The sequence below is a fragment of the Phyllostomus hastatus genome, unplaced genomic scaffold (genome assembly GCF_019186645.2).
Source record: "Phyllostomus hastatus isolate PE091 unplaced genomic scaffold, TTU_PhHast_1.1 phas_scaffold_501, whole genome shotgun sequence".
Lineage (NCBI taxonomy): Eukaryota > Metazoa > Chordata > Mammalia > Chiroptera > Phyllostomidae > Phyllostomus > Phyllostomus hastatus.
The window spans coordinates 59,573,821-59,587,225 of record NW_025334033.1 but is presented as its reverse complement, the minus strand read 5'-3'; positions in this window follow the sequence as shown (position 1 = coordinate 59,587,225).

The following is a 13,405-nucleotide window of genomic DNA, read 5'->3' as shown; positions in this document are numbered from 1 at the left end:
CTGTATCCCTTTGGGCATATATCCCAAAGAAAGTTTCATATAGGTTCTTCTGAGGATGTGTGTGTAGAGGTTGACCACAGATTACTTTTTGGAGATGTAATGTTGGAAGTGATGTAATTGTCTATGACTGGGAAAGCATATTAGTAATTGTTGTTGATGCATACCATAGAAAATAATTCACCAAAGGCACTAAACAGTCCTCGTATAGTGACATGGATGGATCTAAAGAAAAAAAAAACAATGCAGAGAAAAAAGTAAGGGATAAATTAAAACTACAATGTAGTACCATATGTGTAAATTAAAATAATATGTACCACTGAAAAAGAGACATTTTGCAAAACCATATACAAAAAATACTTTTGAAAAGTAAATATTGGATGATGCAATTGAAAGGGAAGAAAAAACTCAGTTAATCAACATATGGACCTTGCATACACCAGTGATGATAATTTTCTAGAAAATGAGACATAGAATTATCTCAAGAAAGCATGATGAAGGTCCAAGTGAAAAAGAAAAAGTAATAATTTTTGTTTACATTTAATATTAAATGAATAATGTCTGTTAGTCACCTACTTTATTCTTAGTTACTGAACTGGGCAGTTAACATATATTATATCTTGGACTCTTCCCCTCAAAAATATCTGTAACAGAACTATGAACTGCCATTTACAGGTAATAAAAGCATGTAGCTAAGGCAGTAAGTGATCTGCTTGGCACTGGCAAAGCAGAAAGATAATCCAATGCTCACTATCTATTTCAAAAGATTTTACTCATTTCACTTTATTTATCTAATAATAATAAGCCTGGGACTTACATTCAGATTTTTGGAAAACACAGGGGAAAATAAGGCTTTATACTAAAGGGTTTCCTAGAACTTTTAATTTTCCAGCTTAGACATCTTACAGCATTTTTTTTTGAAGAAAAAAAACAGCACCACAAAATGGAGGATATAAACAGCCCCCTTTCAGTGAGTCTGTTCATAAGAAAAATGCGTAGGGGCACGAAAAACACTTTTTCCCTCCTCACTCCTGTTTAAACACTAGAGAAGCTAGTTTTTCCCCAGCCCTTAGATGAAGCATTGGTTGGGTTTTATACCTTATGTTTATACCTTAGATGAAGTATTGGTTGGGAAATAAAAGGCACCTGGTCAATTATACTCATAAGAACAGTCTCAGTTCAGTTATTGATTCACCCACATTCAATTCCGTAATTCAAATAATCTGCCTTCTCTTATACTGAAGTTCTTTTCCACTATTGGTGAGGTCCTTCCTGGGCTGATTCCTTGACCTAAAACTCTGTGACTGCCTTCATTCTTTCTCCTGCTTTGTGTTGTTCCCAACCTCATCAGTTTGAGAGAAGAGGATAGAAAAGCCAATTAAAAGGAGCAGGACGTATTTGTAATAATCCAAGGGGAAAGATGATAGTGCTTGCTATCTTTGACCACATACCATAAGTATCTCCAGAACTATTTCTTATACTAGTCTTTCCCCCTCCACTACTTTCTCCTACTTCTTATTCTCAACAGAGAAGCCAAGGGTGATCTATTTCAAAAAAAAATTGGTAAGACCACTCATTGGCTCAAAGTCCTTTCATCGCTGCCTCTCCACTCAGTATAAAAGCCAAAATCTCAGCAAGTCTCACCTCATCTTCTATGAACCCAGCCTCCTTGTCTTCACTCTTATTTTAAGCTCTACAATCCTGAGGATCTTCTTTGAACATACCAAATTAGTAATATCCAAAGCGGGACCTGGGATGCTTTATAAATAAGAGCTCACTTACATCTCAAACCACAATTTTCTCCCCGCTAACACAGACAGGCTTCAGGCAGCCTCTCATCTTTCATGTTTCTTGATCCACTGTCCCCATGCTCCACAAGACACATATTAAGCTTTCTGGGCTGGATCTATTCAAAATTCCTCTCATTGTATTATTTATTTACTTACTTATTTTAGACGTAGGGGAAGGGGGAGAAATATCAATGTCAGAGAGAAATATCGATTGGTTGCCTCGAATGAACCCCAACCAGGACTGAACCTGCAACCCAGTCATGCGTCCTGACCCAGAATCAAACCGGTGACCTTCCGTTTACAGAATGATGACCCCACCAAATGAGCCACACTGGCCAGGGTATCATTGTGTTTAAAATGAATGGCACACAATACTCATCTCATCCCTTAGGATGAGGTGAGGAATAATTCAGGTAGTGCAGTATTCTCATTACTATTTTCCTTAATGATAAGTATATTGGGTAATGAACAATTCTCTGATATACCTTATGGATTAAAAGGATGACAAAATAGGAATTAGAACATAGGCTTGAGAATTACGGTTTATACATTGATATTCAATCACTGATTATTATTTACTAATTGAACACAGATTTATAGAGCGTGAGTTTCCAGAGCTGCTCTGGGATCTGACGATTTTCTACAGTAAAAGATTATCAGGAAGCTCACATTTTTGTTGGCGTTAGAGAACAAACAAGTAAACATATAAATGAAGAAAAAAACCTTTTAGGTAGTGATTGGCACTTTGAAGAAAATTAAGTGAGGTAAATTGGCAAAGAATGACAGGATAGGACTGTAATAGAATGTTTACTAAACTCCTCTGTCAAAATGTGCCATTTGAGCTGAAAACTAAATTCAAGATATTTTCATTCTTTTTAAAATTAGAACTCACATATTGTACATAATAATATACATTTAAATTATTATTATGTGTACAATCTTATGTATATATGCATATATAAACAGATACATATACATGTACATATATGTAGTCATACTTATTCATTTATCTTTACATATACTAAAAATGATATATCTAACTCTATTCATATAATATATATTTAATAAAACTTTATAAATAGTATGCATCAAAATATATTTCATATTAAGTGTGTTTTCTAGGATTTAGTACATTAAATTGATTTTGCTTTCTACTACAGTGAACTGATGAGCTTTTTAATGAACCAGAACTTTTACAGATTAATGATATGAGAAATTACCTAAAATGCAGAAGCATATGTTATTTTTATTTCATTTTTTATTTCTCCAGCTATAGCCTAAATAAATAATAAGTATCACTGACTTCAAATTTCCTGTCTCTTTATTTATAGTTTTAGAGACTTCAGCTGCCTTTTGCTGCACAGATACATACAAAAGAATCTAGAGGAGAGTCTAGCAGTGAAAATTATTTCAAGTGGAATATTGGTTCTTTATTCTGATGGTGAGTAAACTGATATTCTGACTCCAGGTTTCATTTTATAACTCATTTTCCATGCCTTGTTTGTAATAAGAATGTCTGATTTTCTCAACTTATGTCTTAATTTTATACCCCGACTCCACCCCACCTATCCCTAACCACCGAGCCCAGGACACTTCCAGGTCGGAAATTGTTTTATCTCTGTCTTATGTTGGTTAACTTCCCGTGAATATATTTCTATTTCCATCTTTTTCACATACAATAAGCCCCATTCAAAAATGCCATAATTTTACATTCTAGTACTCAACAATGATTTGAGCTGGGATTTATTTTTTGTCCTTCAGTAAATTTTAGAGAGAAAAAGAATATAATGTACAAGCATCATTCATCCACATAATAAATTATGAATTCACACATCTTTGAAAAACATTCAGTTTCCCAACAAAAACAGATGTGTACATTCACACCCATTATAGGGAGTAACACAGAACTGCATCTCCTATGAAAGGACCTTTATGTACTTTACAGAATTTATGAAGAGAGGTCCTTTTAAACATCATTGAATGATAACATCTGGGGCTGAAAACATAACAGGTATTCAGTACTGTGTCACAGAGGAAAGGGCAATATGAGTTACAGCTCACCAGTGTCGTGTACCCCTCACTGGTTAGAATGATTCTGTGTAAACCGTCTTTTAAACAAATGCATATTCATTCTAAAATACAACTGTGATGCAAGAAAAAATATTCATAACAGTACCACACAGAGATAACCATTTTTTGTATGTTATCTATAAAAAGCTTAGTCTGTGCTTGGCATTGTATAATCACTCATTAAAAGGCAGCTGTTGGAATTAGTAATATTTTCTAGAGATTATTCGAGTGCAAGTAAGTGTTTCTTAGCTAGGATCACCATTCCTCCCTGTCTTATGATGAATAATATTAATCAGTCATCTTATATTTCTTAGACATCTAGCTTTCCTTTTAATCTTCACATACTTATTTTTTATTGATTTTGAAGACAGAGAGAAAGGGGGAGAGAGAGAGAGAGAAGCATCGATTTGTTGTTCCACTCATTTATGCATTCTTTCACCGATTCTTGTATATGCCCTGACTGGAGATTAAACCTGCAAGCCTGGCTTATTGGAACAACACTCTAACCAACTGAGCTAACCATCCAGGGCTTTGTATACTTGTTAATAGTACAGGTAAAAATAATTACTAGTTATTGAGCATTTAGTGTGCAGTAGGAGCTATAAAAGATGCCACAAATTCATGGTAACATGTACTCTGTATAATAAACCTTTCAGATAGGGACTGATTTAGAAACTGAAACACAGAGAGGTTAAGAACCTAACTCAAGGTCACACAGAAAGTGAGGAAGGATTAAGGATGCAAAGCCCAACAACTGTTCCGTAGCCTATTATTCTTTATTACATAAGGGACTCTACGTTCTTATTGATGACACCAGATATTGCCACCTATACAACTGAGGAGATACAGCAACATCAGAAGTCCACGGGACTGTCTGACCAGTGATCTATGTCTCAGCCTATTAAAGGTCCATGAACTTCTGAGAGAACCCTCACAGGACAAAGCTGAAAGCCTGAAGGGGGTCCTCCCTGCGCAAAGCTGATAGGGGATTCTGGACCTCAGAAGCAGAGGAAGTGAGTGGTGAGTAAGAAAAGTGGTCCAGGGTGTAAATGTGCCTCATATAAAGATAGTCAGTCTTCTGAAAGACACCCCTTTGCCTAAAAATTGCTTATATCAGACTCTAAGCGTAAAATTGTAGGTCAATCAAATATAGAGTTCTGCAGTCCAGACCCATCTCTTCCTTCACTAGGTCACCCCAGGGTACTGCGGTGGCCATAACTACAACAGGAGGAGGCTTTGCCATAAAGGCCAGAAGTGACCCTGGCACAAGCCAGCAGCTGGGGCTTGGGCGATGTAATTGCCCTCAATGAGCCTTAACTTCCTTTCTGACAAAATGAGGATAATGACTGCCATGTACTAACTACATGGTATATTAGGAAACACATGTTGATGCACAGTTTTTGTTAGAAAACTTTGAATCCTATATTTTACTTAAAAATGACAATTCTGATACTTATCAAAGTGATATGTTTTTTAAGATGCAGCTCAAACCCATTCTCCTCCATATGTAACATTTTGAGTGTATTCCAATCCTTATAAATTTCTCCCTGACCCTTACTGCACTGTCTAAGGGTTATTCAACTCTTAATTGTGACTTCCCTTCTCCCAATCCTTGTGTCGTGTTGAGTTTAATTGACCTCATGAATTGCTGTTTAACCAAGTAGAACTTCATTTTTACTTCCCTGTATTTCTAAGGGTAGAGCAAAAACAAAAATTATGTGTTATTTTGCTTTTACACCAACATTATCTCTCTCAGAGTAAGAATTTAATATATAAGTAAATGAAAAAATAAATTGATGTTATAGATTGATGAAAGTATAACTCATTCCTTCACACAAAAAATAAAATATTTTATATTGCCCACTTCACATGATTCTTATGAGATTTTTATATCTATACATATCACTAAAATTAATTTTATGGGATATACAACTATTTGAGTGGATAATTTAATCCTTAACATTTATAAAATCTTGTGCTTTTGAAATAGATTTATAGGAAAAAATCATTTTTGCTAAATCAAAATACTGTCCCCTGGAAAAAAATCTCATCATACATTTTGACATTAATTGATTATGAAAATAAACATGATAACAAATTATAATTCCAAATGCGCTATTGGTTCAGAAACTGTCCCTGGTACACAGAAGGGAGAGATCAGAGACAGAAGAAGACCATCCAGGTGAGTAGGTAACAGGATTAGGAAACAAGGGAACCAGCACAGGAAGCTAATCTTAGCCACAAGATGAGTAGATCTCCACATCTCCACATCAGAATCTTAAAATTCTATGTAGAAATCCTGACCAGGTTCATCATGTACACAGTCCAGATGGTCTCAGCAGAACTTTCCTCTCTGAAGCCTGTGTCCTTGGAACTGCTGGCCGTGAAAACTGAAGGCAGAACGCACATCCCAAGGACAGGGGATGGGGGGAGGAGCCTCAGACTGTGCAATTGCTCCCCTCCAGCTTGCCGGCCAACTGGCAGTGACATCTCCTCTATGACATCCTCCAACATTTGCCTTGAGAGCTTTCTTTTAAAATGGGAGGTGGGGCAAAAAAGGTCCCTTTCTGGACTAAGTGGATACAATTATATCTCACATGACCTTGATTTAAGTGCCAGATATTATTTGTTCTTAAAAATAACACTTGTATCTCTAGGGACCAATTTTAGTTTATCAGAGCTGAAATTTAAAATAATACTAGTAGAGGGAAACTCTAAAAGTGGAAAATCAAAACAAACAAAGCAACACACCCATCGTATGAATAAGGTAGGCAGACTAATTCTTCAGCATTCCGTTTTCAAGAGCTCATTGCAAAGATGTCACACATTCTTACTTCTATAATTATAATCTGTTTGTAACTTAAATCCTCTTACATTTTTATTTCGTTTCCTGACACCAAAGGAATCAAATCTTTCTAGTACTCAAAGATCCTATAGCACAGGTATGAAGCAAACTCCTTGTGAATTGAACTGATTCCTTAAGGTCACTTGGGATAGTGAAGAAAGCAGCTGGAGTGATGACCAGGGCACTGCAGTAGGAACTGATACACAGACAATCATGAGTCTCGACCCTCAGTTTCCACTCTGCCACTCTAGGAGTACACTGGGTTTCTTCCAGTGATGGTGACGGCGTTTAGGTAAAATGGACGGGATGGCTCTAATTCAAGAACTAGTGTTGCTGCCTTACCAAAGAGCATGGTGCTTCAGTGTTATGTCAGAAAGAGTTGAACCAATAGGTTTCATATTCAAACATAATAAAAAAGATTACATTTATAAAAAAACCTTTTATTGTTGTTCAAGTACAGTTGTCTCTGTTATTAAAAGAGTTTACATTATCAACAGGCTGCCCTTTAACAAACTATATGCCTTCTATTTTCTAGTGTCTCCATTTTTTATCATTCTTGTGTGTTCTTTTCCTTCTGCACTGCTGAACTGGTCTAGTCTTTATGTTAGTGAAAACTATATATAAACACTAAAAATGGTACAAGGCACATTTCTTGGGGCTGGAAATATTCTATACCTTGATTGTGGTACTGAGTGCAAATACTTGTGAAAACATATTGCACTGTACGATATTATTTTATCCTATGTTCTTTCTAGCCTCTGCTGCCTTGTACTTATTCTGTTGGAGGCCCTGTGCTGGCAGCAATAGAAGGAGGACTCCTCCTGGCTGGTCTTGGAGCACCTGTGCTCGCATCAGGTACTGACGGCTGTGGTCCCTGCTGCGGCTTCCCAGTAGACGTGATATCCATGTCTTCTGTGTTTTCTTAGGCCCAGTGTTTTTGACACCATGCTCCCTCCTCCCCCCAGCATTTCCAACAGCCCCATGGTTTCAGGAAATTCTTGGCTATAGTTTCCTCATAGAAGGTTAAGTTATGCATTACTTCTTTCAGCCTCTTCACCTAGATGCCCTAGAGGCTCATTTACCACCAAGATGTCATATGGCTCTGGGGCTTTGGTGAATATCAAGATCTTTGAGAGGCTTCCAGTCCTCCTGAGACCACGCAGGGACAACGCTGATACTTACCACCCATGGCTTTCCTCAGGAGGGAACTGACTAGAAAGCCAGCCATTTCTTAGGTGTCCAAGTACTTGCAACTATTCTTTTATAGTTTTTCTTTATAAAATAATTCCCTTATAATTGTTTTCTTATCATAAATGATAATTATAAAGGTCAAAACAGAAGGTTTTGAAAAATACTCTTAAATACTCTTAAAAATATTTTAAATATTTTGAAAATTTAGGTTAAATATTTTTTGTCTTGATGACTGTATGCATTTTAACAGTCATTACATGATGTATATGACTTACAGTATCTAGTTCTGTAGTGACAGATTTTTACAGTCTTACAAGTAGATAGTGAATTAATGCATTTAAAATTTTGCATTTTTATATTTAAAATACAAATTTTAAGGTATAAGTTGTTTGGAAAACACAAGTTTAAGAGAGCAGAATGTTTTGTTTGATAAATTACTTAATTCTACTGTCTTAAGTATATAACTCACTAAGATTTTGCACGTGAAGAATCCACTTCAACAACTAAGTTTATGCTTTTTGTTCTGATCAATGTTGTTTGCTTTGTAAACACATAAGTCTGGGGTGTTAGATTAATGAATACAACAGTCAAATTAATTGCAGATATCTGGAATTTGCATTTTCTTTTAAAAAGTCTATCAAGAATATAAAGAGTGGCAGAAGTATTTAAATCACTATTATTTTATATTTCACTCAAATGAGAGGGCCTTTTTGTTTTTCTTATGCCTTTTTTTTGTAATGAAGTGAATTTATTCAGGATGTCCCAGTGTTTTAACAGTTCTTTGTATATTCCATCCTTTATCAATTTAACATTACTAATCATTGTGTCTTTCAGTATTTATTTACTTTGAATTTCATTGTACCTGGCATTGACATTGCATTGCAACACTTCGTGATAGTGATGTTATGTTTTCATCTGCCTCATGCATTACAACTATCAGTGATTAGTGATGTAGTATTTTATGTTATCTTTTGCCTGTAAATTTCCTTGTACGATGATTTCATTTGCCTATAATTCTCTCTCATTTCTATAAATAGCACGGCATTATTGTTATGCATCCTTATACAAGTTTTATTATGAGAACTTTTAATCCATTTATACTTATTATTTTGCCTGATATATTTAATATTTTGTCATTTTCTTTTTCCTCCTCAAGTACTTGTTCCAAAGACACCAGTTTTATAAGAAATACTTGAGAGGTCGATGCCCAGCCTTGCCTTACCTCCCCCGCCTTCCCTCACAGACATACTATTATATCAGTGACTTCAGCTTTACTTTGCTACCAACGTCAAGTACAAACTGAGCGTGAGAGTGACAGCTGGGCTTTGTGTGGTGGCAGGTTTGTATTTCCCAGGAAACACAGGTATGTGTGTTGTTTGCTTCCAAGACCATAAAGAGAGAAGTACCTGGGAAGTTTATACAGAAAACTGCTACAACCTCTCTCCTCCGCTAAGACTATCATTTACTTGTTTGGGGATGAAGTTTAAACATGACTATTTTTTAAAAAAACCTTCTCAGGTGATTTCATGTGCAGCCAGGGTTGAAAATCACCTTCTCTTCTGTCTCTGCATTTCCAGCCTTGTCCTTCTCACTAACTCCAAGCTCTGGAATCAATTTCTTCTCATATTGTAACTCATGTGTTTGCTGACTTTTCTACCACAATATCCTCTGAACTATATCTTTCCCAAATTGATTCAGGCTTTCCAGCATAGAGATGTCATCTTTTCCTAGCTTCCAGCCTTGCTCTCAATGTCTCTTTTTATGCAGTCATTTTGATATTTCACTGGGAATTTTGAAAAATGTGGAGTAGGCAGACTTACACACTTCAGTCTACAAGATGCCCCAAGAAGAACATGTCATTAAAATTAAGGTATCAAACTGTAAATTCATGGAAAGAAAGTTAATCTCTATTATTATTCTGATCTCAAGAACTGAAGCTTATGAGCAAATTCTCACCTTCTCTGAGTTTACCTCTTTCTTAAGCTAAGCTTGCTAAACCAAAACAGACCCAGCCACTACCTTTCATACCTACAGTTTGTATTTTTGTATATTTTTCCCACTCACATATATGAAAGTAAAATGGATCTGTATTTCCTCAGCAAACAAAACTAGTCAACAAGATTGACCTAAAATATGAAGTCTAGTAAACATTCCTCCATTCTCATGTTGAGTGCTTTAAAAATTCATTGAACCCTGGCTTCTGTGGCTCAGTGGATTGAGTGCTGGCCTGTGAACCAAAGGGTCCCCGATTCAATTCCCAGTCAGGGCACAAGCCTGGGCTGAGATCCCCAGTAGGGGGTACATAAGAGGCAACCACATATTAATGTTTCTCTCTCCCTCTCTTTCCCTCTCTCTAAAAATAAGTCAATAAATCTTAAAAAAATTAAAACATAAAAAAATGCATTGAAATCTCTTCTTAGAATGAATGGTGGAAAAAATTCAGCATATCATTTTTGCCTTCTTTTCTTTTTAAAGGGAAGCTTTTTTTAAAGATTTTATTTACTTACTTTTAGAGAGGGAAGGGAGGGAGATAGCGAGAGAGAGAGAAACATCAATGTGCAGTTGCTGGGGGGCATGGCCTGCAACCCAGGCATGTGCCCTGACTGGGAATCGACCCTGTGATTGAACTTGAGCTCAATTCATTGAGCTACTCCAGCCAGGGCCATTTTTTGCCTTCTTTATTAATGTTTTTGCCACCTCTGGGAGCTATGCTGATTTCTTAGTTGAAACAAGGGTAAACACTCCAGCGAGAGCTGACATGATCATATAATACAACATGTTAATTGGTTTATTGAGAAGGACATTTGCCAGTTGGTGAGTTATACTTTGATATTTGAAAGCTTAGATTCAACCTGAGTAGGTGAAGCTCTTCCAAAATAGGGCATGGTATAGTCGACACTAAATCTCTCAGAATTTGAAGTAAAGGAAGCATGACCCAAGCTGTTGAGCCATTAGTGGCTGCCTCTTATACGTGATGTTTTACACTTCTCTCCACTATTTCACCTCATAAGGCACAAAATGAATGGGTGATTTAATGTACATCCTTCTGGAGATCTGTGCAGGAAACACCTAAAAAACAGCTATTTTAAGACACCTTTGGTCTTCCCAAGCAAAGGTTGGAGCCAATTTATAACAAAATTTCACCTACATCTCTCAGATGTAAACTTGAGGTTAGCGAGAAATCACACAGTGACAATAACAACTAAAAGGTCTAATAAACAGCTACATGAACATTTAAAAATATTATAGAACAATCTTTTTTCTCACCTGGATTCTATAGTTGAAAGTATTGAGCTGGGGTTATCAGACTCTTATAATAAAAAAACCAAGTAGAAGGTTTTAAAGTCATTAGGTCATCTTTGCTGTATTGATATTCATTTGGATTTCAAGTTTATTTTGTTAAAATTTAATAAATGTTATGCTGTATCTTAATGCAATTTTATTAAGGTATATAGATATAGATAGATGTGGGTGTAGATTTTTGTTGTAACCATGTATTCCATTTTTGTTAAGTTATGTTTAACACCATTTTTCCCTTAAGTCAACAATATTAAAAAATTCCTAAAATGGAATATATGGAGATTGAACACAAGTGTTTTTATCTGAGCTTTTGAGGATATATGTACATCAAAGCTACTGTTTATATTTCAATTTGAGAAGTAAAAGAAAGCTAAGCCATTTGGGGAGGTTATTTTTCATAACCTGAAATTTATTCAGCCTGACCAGTAGCTTAACAGCTCCATGGAAGGTCATTAGAAGTCCAGAAAAAAATAAAAAAGGCTTTCAACAGCTTTTATTTTTGCCTTTTCAGGCTTCTAGAACCACGTGACGACTGAATGTCAAGGAAGAGAAAAACACACACACACAGCAGGTTGCAGACAGTCCTCATGGAACTGAGACAGGAGTGTTTCAAGCTGATTGTCTGTTTTATAGGATTGCCTCTAACACCTCAGAAATTTAAATTCAATGTTACAGAAAAATGACACGAGGTACCTTATTTCCAATTTAATTTTAGTCTTGCGTGCCACTTTCTCTTAAAGGTGTATACAAAGCTTCAAGATAGTAACAGCACCATTAGCTGCCAAAGTACTCGGCTTATGGTGTCAGTAATCTGGGTTGAGCCGGCCGAGCAGCTTTTTTATTTCCCTTCCTTAACCTATCGTATTGTTTGCTTACAGTTATAATGGAATTTTCCTCTCTTTGTCTTTGCCTACCAAGCCTCATGAAAGTTCTACTGCAAACCAAGACCTCTACCTCCAACATGAGAGGCTAAAAACCCACCAAATGCTGGCCTTTTTGTGTTAGTGGGTCAGGCAAGAGACTGAAACAGATGACCTGGGCATAAATATTGGATCTGAGTTAGCAGCTAACACAGCTTTGGTGGGCTATTTAGCATTTGGCAGTGGGCTAATTTCAAGAGACAGTGGTCTTCGTGGAATCAGTGGCAGTTTCTGAGAACCAGGAATGGTGACAGTGCAAACAACCCGGAGATTCCTGGGATATGACCTGAGTTGATAATCCAGTCCTGGAGCTGGGGTGACTGCTTGTCACAGTCTGCCCAGAACAGAGAGCTTCAAAAGATGTGGGACTTTCAAGGCATAAACTGGGAGCATCCAGGAAACCAGAATGAGTTTGTCACCCAACATCTAGCTTCTCCGGTTTCTTTCTCAGTATTTGAGGTATGTTCCTCCCAGGGATTCTGTGACCTACTTCAAAAAGCCCTTCCCTGTTGAAATTAGCAGGGGTCTGTTTTTGATTTCTGCATTACTGGCCCCTGACTGGTATAGAAATTGGCACAGGACGCGGGTTGCAGGCAAGAAACCTGCAGGGAAATCAGGTAATCTGGTATCTGTTATCTGGCTAAGTGAACATTCATTCACTATTCAGGAAAGAGGTATTAGGTGCAACAGAAAGTTTCCTTCTCACTGGTAATAGCCTGGAATTAAGCCTGGGTGTTGTTTTTGGGGAAGGTTTCTATAAAAAAGTAAGAAGGTCAAGAAACTTTGAAGACTGGCTGCTGTGTATACTCTGCAAGCTGAGAAAGACAATGACATTCTCCAAGCCATGATACTTGGTAAGATAATAATAACTAAAACCTGGGAATTTTTCAAGGCTATGAAAGAGTAATTCTAATTTTTAGCAGCCACACAACTAAGATAATGAAAATCTAAGTGCAAAGTTCAAGACTGTGTGTTGTTGCATTATAAAATGGGTCAAAGTCTCTCTTGCCATCTTTTGTGAAAGTGAAGACATTGCTCAGAAAAGGGTGGGGTCCTGAAATGGAGATGGAGCGGCAAGGCTCAAGGCAAGGAGTGTGGAAACACCCATGTCCAATCATCACCAGACAGACGGCTTTGTCACTCAAAACTCTCCAGCCTTCCTTGAAGATGTTCCTACTTCCTCAGCTGATGGAGTCACGCTCCAATAAGAATAGACTCTTCCTCATGACCACTCCTCTCACTGCTACTCCTTCATCTCTATTTCTATAAGTAGAAACAGCTCCCAGTTTATC